General features: G+C 45.4%; 1 long non-coding RNA gene across 4 annotated transcripts in view; it reads right to left on the minus strand.

The window, feature by feature from the left end:
• Window positions 1–27,272, minus strand: part of LOC141219049 (uncharacterized) — a 78,960-nt gene that overhangs the window by 24,652 nt on the left and 27,036 nt on the right. For 2 of the 4 annotated variants that reach the window (XR_012287700.1, XR_012287694.1), the window contains exons 2-6: window positions 24,596–24,726; window positions 24,135–24,249; window positions 23,908–23,980; window positions 18,676–18,938; window positions 13,037–13,311 (exon numbers count right to left, since the gene is read on the minus strand). This is a non-coding gene — a long non-coding RNA (uncharacterized lncRNA). The remainder of the gene's footprint in view (window positions 1–13,036; window positions 13,312–18,675; window positions 18,939–23,907; window positions 23,981–24,134; window positions 24,250–24,595; window positions 24,727–27,272) is intronic. The other 2 variants (XR_012287682.1, XR_012287688.1) reach the window with 1 other exon arrangement.

Genomic DNA, 27,272 nt, shown 5'->3' on the forward strand with positions numbered 1-27,272 from the left:
TATTAGTCCATCTATACTGACCTCCATCAGGTTGCAAACTGAATATATTTTTTTCTGCATCTACCTCTGAAAAAATATTGGGCTTCTAGCTGTGTGTGGGTCTTGTTCTATTAATCCATCTATACTGACCTCCATCAGGTTGCAAACTGAATATATTTTTTTCTGCATCTACCTCTGAAAAAATATTTGGCCTTCTAGTAGTGTGTCGGACTTTCTCTATTAGTCCATCTATACTGACCTCCATCAGGTTGCAAATTCAAAATAATTTTTTTCTGCATCTAACCCAGCCAATAGTTTTGGCCTAATACCAGTTTGGCCACTCAGCTCTGCTCGGTTACCATCCATTGTTTTTTTGTGCAAACAACTCCAGAGTTGTGAATTAGTTAACCACCAAAATGAGTGGAAAAAGGCCTGCTGCTGGTGGAAAGGGGAATAGGCGTGTTGGGAAGGGGAAAAAAGGTTGTGTCCGTGGGGTAGGTGTTAAAGCAACAGTAACATCTGCAGAAGAAAGACCATCTTCCAGCCAAACTAAAATGTCTACTTCTTTTAGCGGACAATGTGATAAGATCCCTTTCTTACGGCCACGCCAATCGCTACAAATTCCAGATGAGGCACAAAAACAGCAGGTGCTTCAACGGATATCAAGTGCTCCTTTAAGTGGGCTCTCCTCCACATCAACTTCAACATCACAAATACTCCAGTCCTCAAAGGTGTCACCCAAATCGCACTTGCTTCCTCACAGCTCCCAAATCTCCAGCTGCCCGTCTGAGTATGAGGTAGAACAGATGGTTGAGTCTGCAGAGCTGTTTACTCATACTATAGCCTGGGAATCAGAGGTCGACTCCAGCGCTTCTGTGAATCCAGACGAGGAAATGATCTGCACTGATGCCCAGAATCTTTATGAGTCGGATCCAGGACCAGACGCAGAAGGTTCTGACCATAATGTAGACCCTCATTCCCAAACTGTAACTCCTGTTGGTGGAGACAATGAGGAAGACGATGATAAGACTCAAATACCTGATTGGAGCGACAACTTTAGTTTTTTGTCAGGGCAGGAACAGGTTGGCTCTGAGGACGACGGGTGTGATAACGCACAGGGTGATGATGATGAGGTCGGAGATCCCACTTACTGTCAACCCACAGTCAGCCAAGAGATGAGGTCAGCAGAGGAGGTGGAGGAAGATGCTAGTGACGACGAGGTCAGGTTGCGCCTTCCTGGACAGAGACGTAGTACTGGAAGCACGTCAACAACTGCATCCTCAAACACAACTCTGCCTCTCACCACAAGTCGTGGTGGCTCTTCAGGTCGCATGGGTGCTAAGCCTTGCATAGCCTGGGCATTTTTTCAGATCGATAAAGATGACCCAACTCGTGTTATCTGTAACATTTGTCAGCAAAAGCTAAGTAGAGGCCAAAAAATACATAGTTTGAGTACTTCATGCATGAACCGGCACATGGACATGAAGCATAAGTTGCAGTGGGAAGCTCAGTGTGCTACAATGCGGCCTAGCCGGCCGGGCCAACCACCGTCTGCCATATCTTGTGCATCCGCGGCCTCTTCATCCTCTGTGACTGGGGGGACAGCAGTCACACCTGTTTTGGGGCGCAGACCTGCCACCTCTTTACCCGCAACAGCCAGCGTGATTGGCAGGTCATCATTTTCTTTGGAGGTGGTAACACCAGCTGGTCTTGAGCGCTGTCCGACATCGATAGCACCACCTTTGGATGAAGGCAACCTAACATGTCCGCCTGCATCTTCCTCACAGACCGGCAGTTTGCCGGGGACACCCTTATCAACCCCGTCTAAGCACAATAGCCAGCCCTCGGTCCCTCAGATGTGGACAAGTAAAAGACCATTTCCTCCTAGCCATGAGAAAGCTAAGAGGTTGAATTTCACCATCTGCAAGCTCTTGGCTACAGAAATGCTGCCTTTCCGCCTGGTGGACACAGAGGATTTTCGAGACCTTATGTCCGTCGCAGTGCCCCAGTACCAGATGCCCAGTCGGCACTACTTCTCAAAGAAAGGTGTGCCTGCGCTCCACCAGCATGTCGCACACAACATCACCGCTTCTTTGAGAAACTCTGTGTGTGACAGGGTGCATTTCACCACAGACACTTGGACGAGTAGGCATGGACAGGGGCGTTACATGTCGCTGACTGGGCACTGGGTAACTATGGTGACAGCAGGACAAGGGGCTGCTGTCCAAGTCTTGCCGTCCCCACGAGTTGTGCGTCAATCCTCTTTATGTCAAAGTTCCTCCACTGCTTCTGCCTCCTCAACCTCCTCTCGGTCTTCCACCTGCCTGCACCCAAAGCCTGTCTGGTCATGCCACAAGCTTTCTAACTGCGCAGAAGGGATCCTGCACACCTCCTTACTATGCTGGCAGTAGGGCTCAACGTCATCAGGCGGTTTTTACTTTGAAATGTCTGGGAAATGTGAGTCACACAGCTGAGGAGTTGTGGTCAGCTCTGGAGAACCAATTTCATGAATGGTTGTCTCCACTGGACCTGAAACCAGGGAAGGCCGTGTGCGACAATGCTGCAAACCTGGGTGCGGCCCTTCGCCGGGGCAATGTCACACACGTGCCTTGTATGGCTCACGTGTTGAACCTGGTTGTCCAGCAATTTTTAGCCCACTATCCCAGACTAGATGGCCTTCTGCAGAGGGCACGGTCGCTGTGTGCTCACTTCCGCCGTTCGCATCCCGCAGCTCAGCGACTTACATCTCTACAGAAGTCGTTGGGCCTGCCACTTCACCGGCTAAAATGCGATGTGCCTACCCGGTGGAATTCAACTCTGCACATGTTGCAGCGACTGTGGCAGCACCGACAAGCCCTGGTGCAATACGTTCTGACGTATAGCCTGGGCCAACGAGATTCAGAGGTGGGGCAAATCACGCTGGAGGAGTGGTCTCAGATCAGGGACCTATGCACCCTTCTGCACAGTTTTGAAATGGCGACGAAGATGTTTAGTGCTGACGATGCCATTATCAGCATGACTATTCCGGTGATTTACATGCTGGAGCACATGTTAAACAGAATTCGGAGTCAGGTGGTGGCACAAGAGGAGGTGGAGGAAGTAGAGGAGGAGGAGTTGTATGCGGAAGGGCTAACATCTGCAAGGTCCAGAAGGTCGGCAGTACCAAGGCGGCAGGCATGTGAGGGTGGGGGAGATGGTTTTACCAGGGCGCATGGTAGCAGCCAAACTAGTGAGGAAGGTGCAGGAGCCCAGGAAGAAGTGGAGGACGAACTGATGGAAGACTCATCAGATGAGGGAGACCTTGATCACATTTCTGTTGTGCGAGGTTGGGGGGAGAGGACAGAGGAAGGAAGCATGATTGTTACCTCGCCACCAACATAACAGGGACTTGGTGCTCCTGGATGCGCAACACACATGAGTGCCTTCTTGCTGCACTACCTGCAACATGACCCTCGAATTGTGAGAATTAGAAATAATCCTGACTACTGGGTTGCCACACTGTTAGATCCCCGGTACAAAAGTAAATTTGCCGAAATTATTCCTGCCATAGAAAGGGATGCACGCATGCAGGAGTATCAGCAGAGACTGTTGCAGAATCTTACATGTGCTTTTCCACAAAACACCAGTGGTGCACGTAGTGAATCTCACAGTTCCAACTTGCCAACCGTGGGACCGTCAAGTGTTCAGCACTCAAACCGTAACAGAACCACAGTATCTGCTGGTAACATCAATTTTGCGGAATCATTTCACCACTTTTTTAGCCCATCCTTTGCAAGGCCACAGGAGACAAGAAGTCTGACACATAGTCAACGCCTAGAGACGATGGTACAGGAGTATCTCCAAGTAAACATTGAAGCCACGACTGTGTCACTGGACCCTTGCTCTTTTTGGGCTTCCAATCTGGATAAATGGCCGGAGCTAGCCACTTACGCCTTGGAGATCTTGTCATGCCCCGCAGCCAGCGTTCTGTCTGAACGTGTGTTCAGCGCTGCTGGTGGTGTGCTGACAGATAAGCGCACGCGGCTCTCCACTGATAATGTAGACAGACTCACGTTCATAAAGATGAACAAATCATGGATCCGAAACGACTTTTCTACCCCTGTGTCATCCTGGGGAGAGTAAAAGCTTGATGATTGGTTAAAATCACCCTACCAAACGTTTTAAGCTTTCAAATTACTAATCATGTTTATCTGTATCTTGACTGGAAAATAATTTGGGCTTTGTAGCAGTGTGCAGCACTGATCCTATTAGGCCATCTATAATAAGCTCCACCAGATTTAAAATTAAAAATAATTTTTAGCTGCATCTAGCCCGGAAAATAATTTTGGGGCTCCGAGATGCGCAAGACACATAAGTGCCTTCTTGCTGCACTACCTGCAGCATGACCCTAATATTGTCAGAATTCGAAGTAATCATGACTACTGGGTTGCCACACTCTTAGATCCCCCAAACTTTTCGATCAACCTTTTCATTTTAATAAAGACCAAAAAAATGGTCATTTTTGAAATTATAAGCATTAGCAGGTTGTTAGAAACTGAAATCAAACAATTTTCAACTCAAAACTTTATTCTAGGTGATGTTACATTTTCACATAGGACCCCTTGTTCGAAAGGAGCTTCTGAACTCTCTCGTCCATTGAATTTGTCAGGTTTTGGATGGTTTCTGCTTCAATTGTTTTGCATGAGGACAGAATACCCTCCCAGAGCTGTTGCTTAGATGTGAACTGCCTCCCGCCATCATAGACACTCCTTTTAATGATGCTCCAAAGGTTCTGAATGGGGTAGAGGTCAGGGGAGCATGGGGGTCACACCATAAGTTTGTCCCCTTTTATGCCCATATCAGCCAGAGATGCAGATGTTTTATGTGCAGCATGAGATGGTGCATTATCATGCAGAAAAATGATCTTGCTGTGAAATACACGGTTCTTCTTCTTGAACCATGGCAGGAAGTGCTGTTTGAGAAAATCCACATACATTATGGAGTTCATCTTTAGCGCCTTCAGGGATCCTAAAGGGGCCGACAATCTCTCTCCCCATGATTCCAGCCCAAAACATTACTCCACCTCCTCCTTGTTGGCGCTGTAGCCGTGTTTGCGTGGGGTGTCCATCAACCAGCCATCCTCCACTCCATCCATCTGGACCATCGAGCGCTGCACGGCAGTCATCCGTGAACAAAACAGTTTTGAAATCAGTCTTCATGTAATGTTTGGCCCACTGGAGCCGTTTCTGCTTGTGTGAAGTGGATAGAGGAGGTCGACAGGATGGCGTATGCACAGCTGCAAACCTCTGAAGGACCCTGCATCTTGTTGTTCGGGGGACGTTGGAGGCACAAGCAGCTTCAAAAACTTGTCTGCTGCTATGACAAGGCTTTTTTGCCGCTGCTCTTTCAACCTGACGTAATTGCCTGTAGGAAAGAGTCCTCAATTTGCCCTTATCAGCACGCACACGTGTGTACTGTAAATCAGCTACATACTTCATGATTGCCAAGACACTTCATCCTGATCATCGCACAATGTTGATTGTAGTCATGCCTTGACCTAAACACTCCACAATTTGTTGCTTCTCAGCAGCCGACACATCCTTTTTCTTTCCCATTTTGGCAGAAAATGTAGGCTGCTTAATAATGTGAGAGAGCCTTCTTAAGTAGTCTTGCCTTTCATTGGACACACCTGCCAAACTAATTAGCACAGGTGTCTGCAATTGCTTACAGTGATATAAAGAGCCCTGACACACATCACCATCAATGAGTTTAACTGACAAACAAACAAATTCTTCCCTTATCACTCCTAAACACTTTTTGCATAATAATTTGGAACGCGGTGTACATGTGCTTTTCCACAAAACACCAGCGGTTCACGTAGTGAATCTTACAGTTCTAACTTGCCAACCGTGGTCTGTATGGAATTGTTCAATAAAGGGCCCAAAATTAAGATAACATAGATGGGAGAGGTCTCGATGAATAGGAATTCCTAAGTATTTGATACCCTGTGAGGGCCAGGCAAAGGGAAAGTTGGACTGGATGGAATCCTATATGGATTTGGGGAGGGAGACATCGAGGGCCTCAGACTTCGCTGCATTGATTTTAAAATTTTACCATGTAACAAAGTGATCTATTTCAGCCATAACAGCATGGATGGATATATGTGATTGAGTGATATATACTAGGACATCATCAGCAAATAGAGAGCACTTGTACTCGGTGCCTCCCACCTCAATCCACCTAATATTGGGGTTATGGCGAATTGATGAGAGCAGGTGCTCCGTCACTAGGATGTATAAGAGAGGGGACAGAGGACATCCCTGCCTTGTCCCATTGGTGATTGTGAAAGGTGATGAAAATGTTCTGACGCACCCCCTGGGCCTTGGGACACCCGGAGCCGGACCCTTTTTGGTGGATGCTGGTGGTTGTAGTCTTCGTGGCGGCGACCCGGTTCCGTGGCTCAGGGCGGTCAAACCAGTGGCGGAACTATTTATGTGGTTTTGATGTTTAAATGTCCGACTACGCCACCCGTGGATTGCGGTCAGAGTGAACCGCCGCTACAGGGCAGACCGCTGAGGCTGGTGTTGTGGGTGCAGCAGAGCGTAGCATAACTCCCCATGGGAGGAGTATAGCCTCAGGGCAGTGTATGCGGAGGATGGGGGTGATGGTGCAGGGCAGCAGCAGTAACGACACGGAGTCAGTGATGCAGTCCAGGGCCTTTACTCACAGTTCTTATTATCCAGACCACGTCTGCAGGTAACGGCTGCCCACGTCGTACTGTGCTCACCAGGTGAGGGGCTCAGACAACTCCCAGATAACTTTGGAGCACTTCACAGGACCCCCTTTGTGTGTCTGGCCTTTCTTACCAACACTTCTGTCCGGCTGCCTCGGGCCTACTCTTGGTAAACTTGGCGCCAGTTTCCCTGACCCTATGTGGTGCCTTCCTAGCGGGTGTAGCGAGGGGCTGCGCCACATAAAATGTCAGAGCCTCCGGTTTCTGACTGAGGGTCGTTTCCTGCCTCCACTAGTTCGGGGACCGGTCTCCCCCTTTGGCCTGACCCCTCCACGCAGGTGGATTCGGGCGTGCGGTGGTGACTCGCCCGTCCGCACCCCTGGGATCCCTTCATTCCTCGTTCCTGGAGCCTTCTCCGCTCCTCTTCCTTCCTTCTCCCTCTTCCAGGCCTGGGCCTCTGTTACTAGGCCCGCCTCCGGAGCAGAGCTCATGCAGAGCCCCTGCTCCCTGCCACTTCTGATCAGACTTCTCTGCACTGAACTAAGATGGTGCCCACCTTTTATACTCCCTTCTCAATGCACCCAGGAACTGCTTCCTCCCTGCTCCTGCACTACAGGGTTCCCCTTCCTCAGTGTTCCCTCCCCCCACTCCAGCCAGGGACAGGGACTGTCGTGCCCATCTCAGGGGCATATTGGTCGCCCTGCCCCACGGCAATGTAGTGTAATGCATGCAGGTGTCGGGTCCTGATTCACACTCCATCCTTACCTGAGAGTGAGATATCACACCTCTGGGTGAGGTGCAATACGTCTGTAGCAACCGAGCCCTCAGGGTGCTACAGTTCCATTTATCTTCAGCCTAGGTGACGTATTGCGATACAGGGCCGTGATTTTGGCTATAAAAGGGTCCCCTAGACCCCTACCCCAAGCTTTTTAAGAGAATCATATATGGCGTGCCAGGAGACTCTATGGAATGCTTTCTCAGCATCCAACGAGAGTATCTAATTACAAATTTTTAACTGCATCTAGCCCAGGAAATACTTTGTGCCTAGTAGCAGTGTCTGCTAGTCAGCGGATTATCCCGGCTGTTAAGCAAGCTACACCACCTGTAGTTTAGACACTTAATTTTTTCAAAGGAAATGCTTCGGGACCATGGGATACTCAGTGAAGAGCATCAGGAGGCACCCCAAGGCATAGGGGCTGGGACTGGCAGTAGGATGCCTTGCGGTGGACAGCCGAGCTCGATCCTTATAAAAGCTTTTTAACTGCAGCAGCTTTAGTGGACGCTACTGGAGCTGGAATTACGCGGCTGCTGGCATGAGACTTGCCCTCCAATAGATCCTTGTAAATGGATTTAAAGTGTATTCATTCAAATTAGAGAGACAATTTAAATTAAAAAGCTTAGAGCTGCCTCCACCACAGGGGGGCTCGCTCGACCCACCAGCGGACAGGCACCAGTATTGGGAGAGGGGGGCTGGCCATCAGGGTTCACCGCGGCTCTGGCACAAACCCGGCGACACGGAGGTGGCACGGGCAGGAGCGGACTGGCCGTGTCGGCTTCTCACTTTTTGGATTTTAGAAGGGCATGACATGCCTATATCTGTCTCCCCCTCCTTTTACTCCTCCACCTCTTTTATTTTCGCATGACTATATGTACTTGTCACTTTTCCATGTGTTAGTTGTGTTTTCTGAGCAGTTTGTCAGCTTTTGGACACCTTTGAAGGTGTTTTCTATGTGTTTCTATGTGTTTTTGTTTGCCTGCCATTGGTTTTAACGGTGTTCGAAGGTGTTCGACGAACAGTTCGGCGAACACACGGGTGTTCGACGAACCGAACCGAACTCGAACACTACGGGGGTGGCTCAACACTATTGAAGAGTCCATTCATAAACATTTGGTGGACAAGATATATCTCAGGAAGTTTACTTATTGAAATAGAAAAACACATTTTTCATGCTTAGCAAATATGGAATTGGGTCTGAGTCTTTGGACTACAGAACATACATGTCAGATCTGTGACTCAATATTAGGTGAATAAACCAAGATGTCAGAAAGATAGACAACAACATAATGAACCCCTTCACTGACAAGCAAAAGGGTAACAATCTTTTTAACTTTTGACTTTCAGGCTACATATTTCACCATTCATTTTATAGACAATCATCTTGGCTATCTCATACATAAGTTTGACTATTTAGCATATGATTAGTTATGTAGATGCTTGTCATGTCACTGCATTGATACTGTTTTGGTTCTGGTGGTGGAAAAATCTTTTTCTTTCTGTATACTACAAAATACAACCTGTTCTCACATTCCCCAATAGCTAAGTGTGTTATTAGGTTGATTCCCAAGTGAAAGGTCACTAGTGTCGAGGAGTAGCCATGAAGAAGATTTCCCAAAGAGAAACAGAATCAACCTACTCATCGATAGTGGTCTCTCAGCCAAGAAAATGGCCAAACTGCATCATGTGAGTGCCATTACAGTTGGAAGAATACAAAATGAAGTCGTTTCATTCATCCAAAAGCCAAGAGGTGGACGTCCAGGCAAAATATCGGAGTCAACAAGTCGGCTCATTACAAGATCTATCAGTTATGGCGAAACAAAAACGGCAGTGCAGGTGGCTCATATGCTTCGTAATAGTGAGATCACAGGCGTCCATGCAAGCACCGTGTGATGCACGTTATACAGTTCTTGAATGGAGGCCAAAAAAAGGTGAAGTACCTCAACTTCAATATCGTCATAAGTAGTATTGGCTCGACAGTAAAAGATCAGAAACGAGTATTTGATGCGATGAGACAAAATTCAATAGACTAGACTCTGATGTGTGCAAATGGGTCTGAAAGAAACAAAGGAAAAAGAAGTTAACCGATCGAGAAATTGAACGAACTGCCAAGTAGTGATGAGCAAGCGTGCTCGTTTAACCCTTTCATAGAGCATGCTCGGGTGCATTCCGAGTATCTTCGGCATACTCGTATATTAAGTTCGAGACCCTGCGTCTGCATGATTTATGACTGTTAGTCAGCCTCAACACATGTGAGGATTCCCTAACAAACAGGCAATCTCTGCATGTGTTGAGGCTGACTAACAGCCTCAGGGTGCCAGAAAACCTAGATCCACCTCTAGGCTACCTCATGATACACCGAGCAAGTCTACTTGATTTGAACAGTCAGTCTGTGCTGACAAAGTCCCTTCAAGTATTTAGATGCTTTATAGAGTCAGCTAATTCCCTCACAGTTGGTAACTTCAGGAAAAAATAATTTCACCAGATTTTGTGTTCACTCTATTAAAGTAAAAGCAATGTCTGCAATACTGACAGAAATCATCTGATTAGTTAATGACATTTATTATAATTTATGGTTTCTTTGTGTGTTTTTCTCAGAAGTTATAGTTCCTCTTAGAGGATTAGTGCAGAGGTCAATTATCTGATGAGGGTTTTCTGCAGTGACAAACTTCACACCAAATAATGCAGATATCATTAGGAAAAGCTGCAGATTTGCTGCAGCTTTCAGCCACTGCATCATAAAAGGGGAAATCTGTAGTGAAAGTCGACAGCACGAATTGACATGGCTAACTGACAAGTCAATTTTTTACTATACATTTTTTTTTTTTTTTTTTTTTACACAATATACAGGTGCATCTCACTAAATTAGAATATCAATCAAAAAGTTAATTTATTTTAGTTCTTCAATACAAAAAGTGAAACTCATACAGTACAGACCAAAAGTTTGGACACACCTTCTCATTTAAAGATTTTTCTGCATTTTCATGACTATGAAAATTGTACATTCACACTAAAGGCATCAAAACTATGAATTACCACATGTGGAATTATATACTTAGCAAAAAAGTGTGAAACAACTGAAAATATGTCTTATATTCTAGGCTCTTCAAAGTAGCCACCTTTGATTTGATGACTGCTTTGCACACTCTTGGCATTCTCTTGATGAGCTTCAAGAGGTAGTCACCGGAAATGGCTTTCACATCACAGGTGTGCCCTGTCAGGTTTAATAAGTGGGATTTCTTGCCTTATAAATGGGGTTGGGACCATCAGTTGTGTTGTGCAGAAATCAGGTGGATAAACAGCTGATAGTCCTACTGAACAGACTGTTAGAATTTGTATTATGGCAAGAAAAAAGCAGCTAAGTAAAGAAAAACGAGTTGCCATCATTACTTTAAGAAATGAAGGTCAGTCAGCAACATTAACAGAAATAAACATTTGAAATAGACCACTCTGTTTGTAATGACTCTATATAATATAGGAGTTTCACTTTTTGCATTCAAGAACTGAAATAAATTAACTTTTTGATGATATTCTAATTTAGTGAGATGCACCTGTAGGTGCGATTTTATAAAATATCAGCACAATCTTGGTTCTGTCGTGTAATCTGCCCCATGGACACAGAGCCTAAATAACCATAAGACGTACCTAGGTTTTTAGAGGAAAATAGAAAAAAACTTGAAGCGAAAAATGTGGTCATGATGCACTGTTATGTGAGGGGGTTCTGCCACTCACACTGTGATAGGAGTAAACTTCCCCAATTCTATACTAATATCCCCCATCCTCACATATATATGGCCCATCCTCATCCCCAGCCTGGTATGCATGGCCCCTCATCATCTCCATCCTGGTATGCGTGCTCCCCCTCATCCCTATCCTGGTATGCATGGCCCCCCCTCATCCCCATCCTGTTTTGCATAGCCCACCTCATCCCCATCCTGGTATGCATGCCCCCCCTTATCACCATCACGCTGCACACATAAAAAATAAATGATTCTACACACCTTTCTTCCCTCTGCTCCAGCGCTGCATCCTCTTCTGATGCCAGCAGCTGATCTCAGCGTGTAAGTAGTGCATGACGTCACTGTCATGCGTTCCCATCAGCTGCCGGAATATTCACTGCTCTCCACGCTGAGACTATGGGCGTGGAGAGCAGTGAATATTAATTGTCTTTAATAGAGGGCACAGTGTTAGCTGCAGCAGCCGGCTGCGACCCGCTCCACCGCCATAACCAAAAGGTACATCCGGACTATAAGACGCAATCCCCACTTTCCTCCAAAATTTTGAAGGAAAAAGGTGTGTCCTATAGTCCGAAAAATATGGTAAGTCTCCAAGCTGCCCTGCAAAACAAAAAAAAAGACCTTTTATTATACTCACCAACAGGGCGATCCAGTCTGATGGGTGCCTCCTCTCTTCTAACAATGCCTTCCTCCTTCTCTGCTTCGTGTGGATTCGCAGAATAGTATTTTGCTCAGCAAGGCAGAGAGAAGTACGACTACACAGGAGCGGGATGGGAAACACTGTGTGGATGACGTAGGAGGTGTCATCCACACAAAGCAGAGAAGGAGGATGGCACTGCAAGAAGAGAGGAGGCCCCGGACCAAGACCAGCGACGCCCATCGGACCGATGCTCCCTGTAGGCGAGTATAATAAAAGGGTCTTTTATTCTTTTGCAGGGTGGTTTGGAGACTTACCTACAGCATTCCAGAATGCTGTAACACAGGGCTGAAAGGTGGTGGCTGTAGGTTACATGGGAAGAACCTGGCGACAGGTTGCCTTTAAAACAGGACATCATAATGTCATAATTATTCTACTTTAAAAATTCTTCAGTTATAGACTTAAAAAAAAAAATGTGCACATGTTCTATTCGTATCTGCATTCTTTTAAGATAAGGTTGTGAGTCATTTGGCAATGTAGTTGGCATAACCTTAAGAACTGATGACAAATCATAACATAGTCTAAAGTGCGACCTATTCACAGATCTGGAAATCTAATCTAATGGGTACATGGGTAAGATTTGGAAATCTAGTCTGCATGTTTTTTTTTAAACAACTGAATACTTAACCCTTCCCAATCTTTTTCCAAATGCCATATCTTGTTTATTTTTTCAGTTGAAATGGTCATATGATGGCTTGTTTTTTTCCAGGACAAGTTGTAGTTGTGAATTACTAAATTGTACTATTGTACTATGTACTGGAAAACGTGAGAAAAAATTAAAGTGTGGTGACATGGCAAAAAAAACAAAAACAAAACATTGTGCTGTAAAAATATCCTGGCAATATGATTCTACAGGTCAGTCCACTTATGGTGACACCAAACTTTTATATATACTTTTTTCAAGTGGTTTTTGTTGCCTTTTTCCGGGACCCACTAAGGTTTCATTTTTCAGTCGATGGAGCTGCATGAAGCGTATGTTTGAGTGGCAAGCTGACATTTTTATTGACACCATTTTGATGTAGCTATGTTTTGATAACTGCGTAATACATATTTTAGCGGACTTCTGAACACAATTCTGTCATTTTTCTCTCTTTGCGGCGTCTATTGATTGATAAAAAAAAGGGAAATAGACCTACCGGTAATACGGTTTCCAAGTAGTCCCTCATGACAGCACCATTGGAGGTAGCCCTTCTTTGACCTATAGCGGGACAGTATTGCAGAGATTTTAAAAGGCCCCTCCCACATTTACCATCCAGTGTTTTTCAAAGTACCGCAGAAGAATGGATGTAAATCGTCTATATGAGCCACTATAAACTCATATGTAAAAAACCTTTTAACGGTTTCAGCTCGATCTCAAGCCATGGCAACTTGATGGATGAATGCTCTGCAGGAAGATCAATCTTGTGGAAGCCTAAAGATAAACATAATGGAGGGAAAATAAGGGTGCTGTCCTGAGGGACTAATTGGAAACCTAATTACTGGTAGGTCTAATTCCCTTTTTCCAAAATGTCCCTCCAGACAGCACCATTGGCGTACCAGAGAAATAGCACCAGGGTGGGTACAGAAGCCCCAAGGACCAAAATCCCAGGCAAGGACCAGGTTAGATATAGAAATGATCTGAAAGATCAAAAGAACTATAGACAACTAAAGAAATCTGCATAGATAAATCATCATAGTGAGTGTCTGATATATTTCTATAATGCCCAAATTCAGTATGAAAGTGGTAAACCAATTATGCAGCAGAAAACGAAGAGTGAGACATACCCTGTTGTGCCCCAACACCAATAATGAACTGCTGTGAATGTTAGATAGATTATACTTATAACACAGTCAATTTTTAAAATAAGTAAAGGGCTGAATATTAATGAAACTAAGGAAATATGCAGTCTGGCAGATAACATCCCCTGCCATTACCAACGCTGGGTTCCTCATCAGAACCCCTGATAGGGAAGCGTAGACCATCACTCCTGCGGTGTCAATGTTAACAACACAGGGAGTCTGGGCTCTGGAATTGATGGAAGAGGCCTAAGTAAATGCCCTTACCCTCAGTCGTGCCATAAATACACACACGTGTAATATTATATATATATATATATATATATATATATATATATATATATATATATATATATATATATATATATATATATATATATATATATATATATATATATATATATATATATATATATATATATATATATATATATATATATATATATACAGTGCCTACAAGTAGTATTCAACCCCCTGCAGATTTAGCTGGTTTGATAAGATGCAAATAAGTTAGAGCCTTCATACTGCAAACGAGAGTAGGTTTTATGAACAGAAGCATAAATCTTACAAACCAAAAAGTTATGTTGCTCAGTTGAATTTTATTAAATTTTAAACATAAAAGTGTGGGTCAATTATTATTAAACCCCTATGTTTAATATTTTGTGGAATAACCCTTGTTTGCAATTACAGCTAATAATCGTCTTTTATAAGACCTGATCAGGCCAGCACAGGTCTGTGGAGTTATCTTGGCCCACTCCTCCATGCAGATCTTCTCCAAGTTATCTAGGTTCTTTGGGTGTCTCATGTGGACTTTATTCTTGAGCTCCTTCCACAAGTTTTCAATTGGGTTAAGGTCAGGAGACTGACTAGGCCACTCCAATACCTTGACTTTTTCCCTCTTGAACCAGGCCTTGGTTTTCTTGGCTGTGTGCTTTGGGTCGTTGTCTTGTTGGAAGATGAAATTACGACCAATCTTAAGATCCTTGATGGAGGAGCGGAGGTTCTTGGCCAAAATCTCCAGGTAGGCCGTGCTATCCATCTTCCCATGGATGCGGACCAGATGGCCAGGCCCCTTGGCTGAGAAACAGCCCCACAGCATGATGCTGCCACCACCATGCTTGACTGTAGGGATGGTATTCTTGGGGTCATATGCAGTGCCATCCAGTCTCCAAACGTCACGTGTGTGGTTGGCACCAAAGATCTCGATCTTGGTCTCATCAGACCATAGAACCTTGAACCAGTCTGTCTCAGAGTCCTCCAAGTGATCATGAGCAAACTGTAGACGAGCCTTGACATGACGCTTTGAAAGTAAAGGTACCTTACGGGCTCGTCTGGAACGGAGACCATTGCGGTGGAGTACGTTACTTATGGTATTGACTGAAACCAATGTCCCCACTACCATGAGATCTTCCCGGAGCTCCTTCCTTGTTGTCCTTGGGTTAGCCTTGACTCTTCGGACAAGCCTGGCCTCGGCACGGGAGGACACTTTCAAAGGCTGTCCAGGCCGTGGAAGGCTAACAGTAGTTCCATAAGCCTTCCACTTACGGATGATGCTCCCAACAGTGGAGACAGGTAGGCCCAACCCATTGGAAAGGGTTTTGTACCCCTTGCCAGCCTTGTGACCCTCCACGATCTTGTCTCTGATGGCCTTGGAATGCTCCTTTGTCTTTCCCATGTTGACCATGTCTGAGTGCTGTTCACAAGTTTGGGGAGGGTCTTAAATAGTCAGAAAAGGCTGGCAAAAGAGATCTTTAATCCACACATGTGAAGCTCATTATTTTTGGTGCCTGAACTACTTCTTAATACTTTAGGGGGACCAAACAGAATTCTTGTGGTTTGAGGGGTTGAATAATAAATGACACTCTGAATTAACTTTTAACGTTTAAAAAAAAAAAAACAAAAAAAAAAAAACAAAAACAAAATTTGCTGCAGTGCATTTCCCACTTCCAGGCTGATCTACAGTACAAATGTCACAATGCCAAGTTAATTCCGCATGTGTCAACCAGCTAAATCTGCAGGGGGTTGAATACTACTTGTAGGCACTGTATATATATTATATATATATATATATACAGTGGTGGCCAAAAGTATTGGCACCCCTGCAATTCTGTCAGATAATACTCAGTTTCTTCCTGAAAATGTTTGCAATCACAAATTCTTTGGTATTATTATCTTCATTTAATTTGTCTTCAATGAAAAAACACAAAAAGAATTGTCCTAAAACCAAATTGGATATAATTCCACACCAAACCTAAAAATGGGGGTGGACAAAAGTATTGGCACTGTTTGAAAAATCATGTGATGCTTCTCTAATTCGTGTAATTAACAGCACCTGTAACTTACCTGTGGCACCAAACAGGTGTTGGCAATAACTAAATCACACTTGCAGCCAGTTAACATGGATTAAAGTTGACTCAACCTCTGTCCTGTGTCCTTGTGTGTACCACATTGAGCATGGAGAAAAGAAAGAAGACCAAAGAACTGTCTGAGGACTTGAGAAACCAAATTGTGAGGAAGCATGAGCAATCTCAAGGCTACAAGTCCATCTCCAAAGACCTGAATGTTCCTGTGTCTTCCGTGCGCAGTGTCATCAAGAAGTTTAAAGCCCATGGCACTGTGGCTAACCTCCCTAGATGTGGACGGAAAAGAAAAATTGACGAGAGATTTCAACGCAAGATTGTGCGGATGGTGGATAAAGAACCTCGACTAACATCCAAACAAGTTCAAGCTGCCCTGCAGTCCGAGGGTACAACAGTGTCAACCCGTACTATCCGTCGGCGTCTGAATGAAAAGGGACTGTATGGTAGGATACCCAGGAAGACCCCACTTCTTACCCTGAGACATAAAAAAGCCAGGCTGGAGTTTGCCAAAACTTACCTGAGAAAGCCTAAAACGTTTTGGAAGAATGTTCTTTGGTCAGATGAGACAAAAGTAGAGCTTTTTGCGAAAAAGCATCAACATAGAGTGTACAGGAAAAAAAAAAGAGGCATTCAAAGAAAAGAACACGGTCCCTACATTCAAACATGGCGGAGGTTCCCTGATGTTTTGGGGTTGCTTTGCTGCCTCTGGCACTGGACTGCTTGACCGTGTGCATGGCTTTATGAAGTCTGAAGACTACCAACAAATTTTGCAGCATAATGTAGGGCCCAGTGTGAGAAAGCTGGGTCTCACTAGGAAGTCATGGGTCTTCCAGCAGGACAATGACCCAAAACACACTTCCAAAAGCACTATAAAATGGTTTGAGAGAAAGCACTGGAGACTTCTAAGGTAGCCAGCAATGATTCCAGACCTGAATCATATAGAACACCTGTGGAGAGATCTCAAAATGGCAATTTGGAGAAGGCACCCTTCAAATATCAGGGACCTGGAGCAGTTTGCCAAAGAAGAATGGTCTACAATTCGAGCAGAGCATTGTAAGAAACTCATTGATGGTTACCGGAAGCGGTTGTTCGCAGTTATTTTGGCTAAAGGTTGTGCAACCAAGTATTAGGCTGAGGGTGCCAATACTTTTGTCTGGCCCATTTTTGGAGTTTTGTGTGAAATGATCAATGATTTGATTTTTGCTTCATTCTCTTTTGTGTTTTTTCCTTGCAAGCAAATTAAATGAAGATAATAAGACCAAAGAATTTGTGATTGCAATCATTTTCAGGAAGAAACTGAGTATTATCTGACAGAATTGCAGGGGTGCCAATACTTTTGGCCACCACTCTATATATGTATATATATATACATACACACATACTCACACACATGTACATACATAGGAAGAAAATCATGAACTGATTTGTTATATCGACTACTGGCTCCCAACACAGGAGCTTGGTAAAACTCAGGGGTTAGTAAGAATCCTGTCCAACAACAGAGACTCCATTTGAAACTACCTCTATACGAGTCATTAGTGCAGACATTATATGTCAACATTTTTTTTTACAACCAGGACCAGCTATTAAACTTGGGCTGAGCATGGAGAAACTAAAGGCCTGAAGACGAGCCCACTACCATGTGCAAATAGACGAGGGAACAACACAAGAGCGTCTCAGTGATATTTGTACACCTGGACAGCAACGATGATAGGGACCCTTCTATATAGCTAGAGGAAGGAAAGTTTCTTCCCATCAGAGAGGGAGATTATACTGTGAGGCAGTGGGACTATGGGTTCTCAACTGTAAGAGCCCCAGATACAGATTCTTTATTGTAGAAGCCCTGACTGATGTAAGAGTCGCGAGAGTATGGGAAGCTCTGCTACTTGATGCTGTACTGGAGCTCTAGGCAATATGATTGGCTAGGAGGCTATGACGCAAACAAACATGCGCAGTTGCATGGTTCCGGATGCGTGATGTCGGTGCTATACATGTGGAGTGGATTACATAAAATATACTGGCTGAGTCATACCCCAAAATTAATTAGTGAGCACATGATATTAATATTGAATCCTTAAGCACAAAGCACTTGATATGTAAGCACTTTTATCTAGAATGAATTGTTGATAAAGCATTCTATGTATTGTACATATGCACATTTGACTGCAATAATATGGACTAATAATGAAATGTATATCACTCTTTTTTATGCACTAATGATATTAGAATTTTGTAATGATATAATCTTGCTATATATATCACAGACTTGTACCTAAAACACTGCTTGAGAAAGGCCGAGTTCACCTGAAACGTTGCCACACCATATGGACAATTAAAGTCCATTTTTTCATGCAAAAAAAGTTTATGGAGTGCTGCCTGCTTTTTTTACTGATATTATAGCCACAAAAGGAATATTTGTTGGTGGGCCTTGCACCCAGGATTGAAACTACATGGTGCTGTTTCATTTTTTGCCTATATATCCCTACAACCATAACTATGAAAGATTCCTGATTTAGCACTTAAGAGCAGTAGCTCAATTGAGACTGCTGTTCCAAACAGAAGAAAGAGCAAAGAAAGGGCAGCAAAATTGCGCGGTTATCCGATAACAATTGTGAAGGTAAGAAATGAAAATTGCTCACCTTTATGGGTTGTGACATGCACAACTCATGGAAAAGGCATAAGACAAGGTACTGCAGCAGCCACAAATCCCTCGGGATACTTCGTATGAATGTTGGTAAGTGGATAAAGATGGTGCCAGTGGGAGCCGTGCTTCCTCCAGAATAAATCAGTCAGATGGATTAATATCAGACTTTATTGGAAAGCTATAACACTACGCGTTTCTCGGATGTCCCGTCCGCTTCCTCAGGTACATAGCTCACATCCATCAGGTTTTGTGACAAATCTGCACAGAAAAAAAAAGTGACAAAATCACGACAAATCTACAACGTGTGTACAGGCCCTTAGATGGGCCAACCACATTTTTCATGCACTTAGAATAATCGGTAGTATTCTGTAGTATCGATTGTTCTGTATGCAAAAACTGTCACTGTTCTCAGCAGGACATCTGTTTACACAGGACAATATGCTTCCAAAAACAATGATTTTAAAGCTAGATTAAACATTATTTCACTTAGGAACACTCACTCCTGATAAGTGGCTAGTGAAAAGGCATCTTAAAATATCCCCATTGGCCACTGTGAAAATTGCAAGATTTCTAATGGTTTTATACAGGGAAAAAATATATACCGTATTTTTGGGACTATAAGACGCACTTTTTTCCCCCCACATTTGGGAGGAAAATGGTCCGAACGTTGCGTACCTGTGGTGGTGGCGGAGCGGGATCTCCCTCCTTCAAGGTGGCGGTGGTGGTGGCGGCGGCAGCAAAGGAGGATGAGGTGAGATGCTATGGTTGTATGGCTGGGGGCTGCGGGTGTCTGGCTGGGGGCCAGCGCGGGTTGGACTGGTTGCGGCCAGTGTCTGGCTGCGGGCCGGTGAGCGGCGCAGGTTTCCGGTGTGCACGGCCACTTCCTGAAGCTGTGATCCACAGGAAAATGGCATGCGCTGACTTGTTCTCGGGCGGCCATTTTCCTGTAGACCACAGCCTCAAGAAGATGGTCGCTTACACCGGAAACCTGCGCCGCTCACCGCCCCGGCCCACAGCCAGACACTGCCCGCATCCAGTCCAGCCCCAGCCAGACACCCGCGGCCCCCAGCCAGACACCTGCAGCATCTCACCTCCACCTCCTTTGCTGCTGCCGCCACCACTACTGGTCCCCAGGCAGGCCTCGGCGGCACACAGCCAGACCCCAGTCCCGGCCCTCAGGCAGGCAGGCCCCTATCACCAAACACTGGCCCCGGCACGTGATGCCTATGAGCGGCCACCGATAGCGCCGCTCACAGACATTATCTGCAACGGAAGGCATTTACAAAAAGTCTTATGGGCCCCAGGGGGAATACATTGGGAGAATATAAAGTAGTGCACAACTTCTTTAATCAATTTCATCCCACCATCAACCTAACACTCAACTACTCCTGTACTGAAATCAACTTTTTGGACACCATCATCAAGCTACAGAAAAATGAAATAGAGACATCCTTGTACCGGAAGCCTATCGACCTTCCAAGATACCTTAAATGGGACAGTTTCCATCCGAAACACATAAAAAACTCTATTGTCTACAGCCAAGTCATCAGATACAATCGGATATGTTCCAACCCTATAGAGACAAACACCTTGGTGGCCTCAGAAAGACCTTTTTGAATCAGGGCTACCATCCAAGAACAATTGAGAACCAGATTACAAAAGCCACAAGAATATCAAGGAATCATCTCCTACATTACAAAACCAAACAAGAAATCAACCGGGAGCCTCTAGTAGTCACCCACAACCCAAATCTGGAGGTGCTAAGGAGAGCTGCAAGGAAACTTCAACCCTTACTACAAAAAGATGCCCGATTACAATCCATATTTCCAGACCCCCTACTTCTGTAATTCAGGAAACCCCCAAATTTAAGAAGCATCATTGTCAGAAGCTCGGTCATCTCCACCAGCTACAGGTACCTTTCCCTGAAACAAGAAAAAATGTATAAGCTGCATAAGCGGTCAGGTACGAGGCTGTACTACTGCTCCTGTGCAGCAACCATACAGCACTGTTGTAGCCGATGTGATGGGACGTGTGAATCGACTCGCACCTACTCTTACAAACGGATCTTCCATAATTCTAAACCTTTTTGTGATAAATTTAATTAGGAGCCACCAGGTGTCTCAATGACCGCTCCATTCATTCTCTATGATAGTGTAATAATTATAATGGATACCACAGGAGTCTTTTTGCGTGGAACAAAGATACAACAGAACACAGCTTTTAGGTGTCAAAGTGTATATTATAAACACACGGTGTTTCAAACAAGTGCAGACGAAAACTCAAAGTCCATAAACACTCAGGGGAAAATGCAATCAGCAGAGCAGTCTGTAAAGCGCAGTTCACACTAGAGGATGTTAGAAAACAAGGAAGTCTATATCAAGTCCATACACAAATATATATATAGATGCAAGGAAGTCCAAACAATATATATTAAATAATCCAGGGAGGCCTGGGTAGGAAGTCCAACATAATGCAGCACAGTCCCGTGCTCTAAATGCAATCAGCAAAGCAATCTGTAAAGCACAGTTCACACTAGAGGATGCTAGAAAACAAGGAAGTCTTTATCAAGTCCATGCAAGGAAGTCCATACAATATATATATTAGATAATCCAGGGAGGCCTGGGTAGGAAGTCCCTGATAGCTGCAGAGCATGGGACTGTGCTGCACTATCTAATGCAGGTGAGTCAGAGCAGAAACCAGCTTACTTGTCAGCAGAATGCAGGTGAAGACTGAGGCTCAGAGGTAGCAGCAGGAGCAGCCAGGAGAAGGAGGAATACAGGTAACAACTGAATGCAGCAGAATCTCTGAGAGCAGGTAACAGAAGATCCACACAAGTCTGCAGGGCAGAGCAGGAAACTAGGAAACCACCAGGAACAGGTCACAGGCAGAATACTCTAGAACTGATTAGAGGCTGGGGTGGAGTTATAAAGCAGGAAGAAAAGGGGCACATGAGACAAAAGACACCATCTTGAAAGAGGGCAAAAATGGCCAAAATGTAATTAGAAATATTCGCAGTCCTGACATTACTCCCTCCTTAGAAACGGCCTCAGGACGATCCTGGACCCGGTTTCTCAGGGAATTTCTGATGGAAACGAGAAATTTTCTGTTGGGCATTGATGTTTTCCACAGGTTCCCAAGAGTCTTCTTCAGGGGGATACCCCTGCCATCTTATCAGATATTGGAGCCGATTCCTGCAAAACCTAGAATCAATAATCTCTTCCACCACAAATTGTTCCTGCCCATCAATCACCACAGGCTGCGGAGGTGGCACAACACATCCCTGGAAGGTATTAGGAGATACAGACTTTAGTAAAGAAACATGGAAAACTGGGTGTACCTTCATAGTCCTAGGCAACTTCAGACGGCAGGCCACAGAGCTCACAATACCGTTGATCTTGAAAGGGCCGATGAATTTCTGTCCAAGTTTCTGTGAAGGAACCTTCAACTTCATATTTTTAGCGGATAACCACACGGAATCTCCTACCTTGAACATGGGTGCCGGTTTACGGAATCTATCAGCCGATTTCTTGTAACGTTCCTGAGCTGAGGTCAAAGATTCCTTCAGAACCTCCAGATTTTGCCTCATTGCAGTCAGCCTCTCCTCTACAGCTGGAACCGGAGCATTAATCGGAGACCTAGGTAAGATACTCGGATGGTAACTCAGATTGGCAAAGAAAGGTGTGAACTTAGTGGAGGCACTCTGAGAATTGTTATATGAGAATTCAACTAATGGGAGTAACTCCAACCAATCATCCTGAAGATGGCTGACATAGCATCGTAGATATTGTTCCAAGGTCTGGTTGGTACTCTTGGTTTGACCGTTCGTCTGGGGGTGATAAGCGGAAGAAAGACAGACATTAATATTGAGTGCAGAGCAAAACTCCTTCCAGAATCTTGAGGTAAACTGCACTCCATGGTCAGAGATGATTTCATCCGGGACCCCATGCAGCCGAAAAACATTCTGTATAACCAAGTTCACTGTATCCTTAGCTGAGGGAAGACCAGGGCAAGGAACAAAATGAGTCAGGCGATCCACTACCACCAGGATCGTATTCATGCCACCTGATGTAGGCAGCTCCACAATGAAGTCCATTGAGATAGACTCCCATTGGCGGGACGGAACAGGTAATGGTTGAAGAAGACCCGTAGGTGACATACGAGGAGTCTTATAACGAGCACATACCTCGCAAGAGAGAACATAGTCCTTAGTATCCTTCAGGCAAGTCGGCCACCAGAAAAATCGGCTTAGGAACTCGTGTCTTCTGTACCCCCCTGTGACCAGCCACCTTGGAGTCATGGACCAACTTGAGGATCTGCAGACGAACGGCCTCAGGGACGTAGATACGTCGATCCCTGAACCACATGCCACCCTTAAGGACAAGATTAATATCAACAGGTGGATTGGCCAGAAATACATCACCATCATAAGCCTCCTTGAACTCCTTCCACAAGTCCTGATCGTGGATAACTCCGATGAAGTTGGCATCGGATAGAATGGTCTTGGACGGGGCTCCAGGTATTGAATCCGCAGCATGGATTCGGGATAAAGCATCAGCCTTCCCATTACGAGAACCTGGACGGTACGAAATAACAAAATTAAATTGATTTAAAAATAGATTCCAACGAGCCTGACGAGGAGAAAGACATCGAGCGGATCTGAGAAACTCCAAATTGCGATGGTCAGTCAGCACTACGATCTGTTGTGTGGCTCCTTGCAGATGATGCCTCCAATCTTTGAAAGCTACAATGATAGATAGCAGTTCCTTGTCTCCCACATCGTAATTTTTCTCAGCTGAAGTAAGTCTATGGGAAAAGAAAGCACAAGGGTGTAGCAGACTCTTCTCTCCAGTTCTTTGGGAGAGAATGGCCCCTAAAGCATTATCAGAAGCGTCCACCTCCACAATGAAAGGAAGTGCTGGGTCTGGGTGAATCAAAAGCGGTGCTCAGGTGAAACAAGCCTTAAGTCGATCAAAAGCCTCTTGAGCCTGTAATGACCACTTAAAGGGCATTTCCTTCTTTGTCAAGGAAGTAATGGGATGGACAATGTCAGAAAAATTTCTAATAAAACGTCTATAGAAATTTGCAAAACCAATAAAATGTTGGACCTCTTTAACGTTCCTGGGTACTGGCCAGTCAAGGATTGCCTGAATCTTACCAGATTCCATGTTCAGTCCCTGAGGAGAGATGACATACAGTTTTTAGGTTATCTCAGAACGATGGAACTCACACTTCTCCGGCTTAATATACAGATGGTTCTCTTTCAGACGTTTCAAAACAGTTTTGACATGTTCTTCATGTTCCTGTAGAGAGTCAGAAAAAATAAAAATATCGTCCAAATAGATCACCACAAACTGATCCAATAAATCTCTAAAAATGTCATTAGCCAGATGTTGAAATGTCGCAGGGGCATTACAAAGCCCGAAGGGCATCACCAGATATTCAAAGTGTCCTTACCGGCATCTGAATGCTGTCTTCCAATCATCACCGGAACGAATACGCACCAAATTATAAGCCCCACGAAGATCTAATTTAGAGAACAGCTTGGCATGGCGGACTCTTTCCAATAATTCTGGAATCAAAGGCAAAGGATAACGATTCCGTATGGTTACCTTATTGAGTTCCCGATAGTCAATACAGGGTCTTATGGTCCCATCCTTCTTTTTTACAAAAAATATAGGCGCCCCTGCTGGTGAGGAAGAAGGACGTATAAAGCCTTTGGCCAGATTTTCATCAATATACTCCTTCAAGGCTCGAAGTTCAGGTGCTGCCAAAGGATATATGTTGCTAAAAGGAATAGCCGCCCCAGAAAGCAGCTCAATGGGACAGTCATAATGCCTATGTGGAGGAAGCTGATCTGCTTTCTTCTTGTCACAGAGGTCAGAGAATGCTTTATACGCTGAAGGTAAAGTGAATACCTGTACAGTAAATTTTGTATCGGTGGACTCAGGGACAGCTTCAGTTAACGCTGGGTTGCTCCTAGTCGGAAAAATAATCTCCTTGGTCTCCCAGTTGATAGTCGGGTTCTGAGAACGCAACCAAGGGATGCCTAAAATCACAGGTAAATGAGGAGAAGAAATTAACAAGAAAGAAAGTTGCTCTTGATGATTAGACTCCAACAAAATCTTAAGAGGTACAGTCTCCTGATCCACAGGCCCGGAGATTAAAGGTGACCCATCCACTGTTTCCATGGTAATTGGAGAGGCTCTTCGCTGTATCTCAATACCATGTTTTTGGGCAAATGTAATGTCCATAAAGTTGCCCCCTGCACCAGAGTCAATCATAGCTGCAATGGAAATCCACTGCCCTGAACACAGGATCTTAATAGGGAGTGTGTAGCATCGGCGTCTCTGCCTCCTGCTAGGCAGAGACGCCGTCCCTCTCACCTTCCTGTTCAGCGCGCGGCGTCCTCCTGCGCTCCTTCCCTCGCTGCTGCCGGCGCGCGCTCCTTCCTGGGCACTGTGCTTAGGGCGCGCGCGCGCTCCCCCTCTCTTAAAGGGGCCGCGCGCGTCGTCCTAAGGGGTCCCCGGCCAATTGCCGGAGGACTTCCCATATATAAGGCACCTCCTCCAAAATGGAGGTGCCGAGCAAAGTTGTTTGCACTGTGTCTCACCTGTGCTTCAGCCCTCAGGTTCCGCTGCTAGCCTGACTTCTCGTCCTGCCTGCCAGCTTGTTACTTGCCTTGTCTGTTTGACCGCTCACCTGGGAGCATCCACCAGTTACCTGACTGTTACCTGCCTCGTCTGTCAGACCGCTCACCTGGGAGCGTCCACCAGTTACCTGCCTGTTACCTGCCGCGTCTGTCAGACCGCTCACCTGGGAGCGTCCACCAGTTGCCTGTGGCCTGCCTCGTCTATCAGACCGCTCACCTGGGAGCGTCCACCAGTTACCTGCCTGTTACCTGCCTCGTCTGTCTGCCCGCTCACCTGGGAGCGCCCACCAGTTACCTGCCAGTTACCCGCCTCGTCTGTCTGCCCGCTCACCTGGGAGCACCTGCCTGTTTCCTGCCAGCCTGCCTGGAGACCCTGCCGTCACTTGTTGTGACCATCTTCCTGGTAAAACCTATAGACTGCTACCTGCCCTGCTTTTTCGAACTGTATCCACCTGCCAGCTACCAGAGACTTCCGCCTGCTTGCCTTGTCCATCCGCCATACCGGTCAGTCCCAGCCATCTAAAATACTAAAACTATCGCACTCCTGATCAGTTCTTGGTGCACGGGTAGGGTACCAAGCCAAATACAATATATTAGAAAAACCTGGCACTCAAGATTTTAGTGAAAAATTATATAGAGTTTTTAATGAAGTAGGTACAATAGAATAGACTAACGTTTCGGTCCCTCGGGACCTTCATCAGTGTACAAGGCAAGGGTCATGAGGGTGGATAAAATCCACTACGGGTGCTGAACTGAAAACTGTCAATGCATACTTTGTAGCATAAATCAGAAATGGTACGTGCGTGGCAATGGCTGTGGTGTGCTGACCTGTATGCAGTCCAGTGTGAACGCAGTGTCCACCGCTTGTTCAATGGTGGTGCTACCTGCCCTGCTTTCTCGAACTGTGTCCACCTGCCAGCTACCAGAGACTTCTGCCTGCTTGCCGTGTCCATCCGCCATACCGGTCAGTCCCAGCCATCTGACCAGTGGGAGCCACCTGCTCTCTTACAAAGGTCGTCCCCAGAGTAGTACCTGGTCCCTCAGCCCGGATCCTCCCTGGTCACGGTGTCGTTAGCTGCCGTACGACCAGGGTCGGTTCGGGTGGATACTTAGTCACGCCCCTCTGGGTCCCTCCTTGCACCTCGGCACAGAGGTTCCACCACCCGGCCCCGTAACAGAGTGAACAGTGAGAGTTATTTTCCTTCAACTCCTTGGGAGGTGTAGTCATAGAGAGAGAATGGAATACAGCATTTAATGGCAGGCTACATTCAGAGATGTCAGATTCATCATCAGTGTTATCATACTCTCCTACCGCTGCTAACACTTTGCTAGGCCGCTTGGGACAGTTGATTAGAAAGTGGTCAGATTGGCCGCAGTAGAAACATAGCCTCTCTCGCAGGCGGTGCTCCCGGCACTCATTACTCTCACGCCTCTGCACAGAATCAATTTGCATGGGCGCTTCTTCTACCTCCCGAGATGTTTTACCTGCAGGCTCTTTGGGAGGAAGGGAAAAGTTATACATACGATTAAATACAGCCAATTTCTCCTGCCTACGTTCAGTAAGGCGTATGTCTATGTGTACACAATGCTGTATAAACATTTCTAGGTCTTGTGGTGACTCAGAGCGGGCCAATTCATCTTTTACAATGCTAGACAGACCTCTCTTAAAAATAGGCAATTGTGCATAACTGTCCCAATTGGTATCTACCGCTAATCTCCAAAATTCAGTAGCATATTCAATAACAGAACGTTTACCCTGGCGTAAAGATAGTAAAGCAGACTCAGCGGTTGAAAAGCGGTTAGGGTCATCAAACATTAATGCCATAGCGGCTAAGAAATCATCCAAATTATTTAACCGTGGATCACGAGACTCGATCATCGAATTCGCCCAGGCGAGTGCTCGTGAGGTCAGCAGCATTATTACACACAATACCTTAGATCTA

This window comes from Phyllobates terribilis, unplaced genomic scaffold, assembly GCF_046119375.1.
Source record: "Phyllobates terribilis strain yellow unplaced genomic scaffold, ASM4611937v1 Scaffold_2__4_contigs__length_985480577, whole genome shotgun sequence".
NCBI classification, from domain to species: domain Eukaryota; kingdom Metazoa; phylum Chordata; class Amphibia; order Anura; family Dendrobatidae; genus Phyllobates; species Phyllobates terribilis.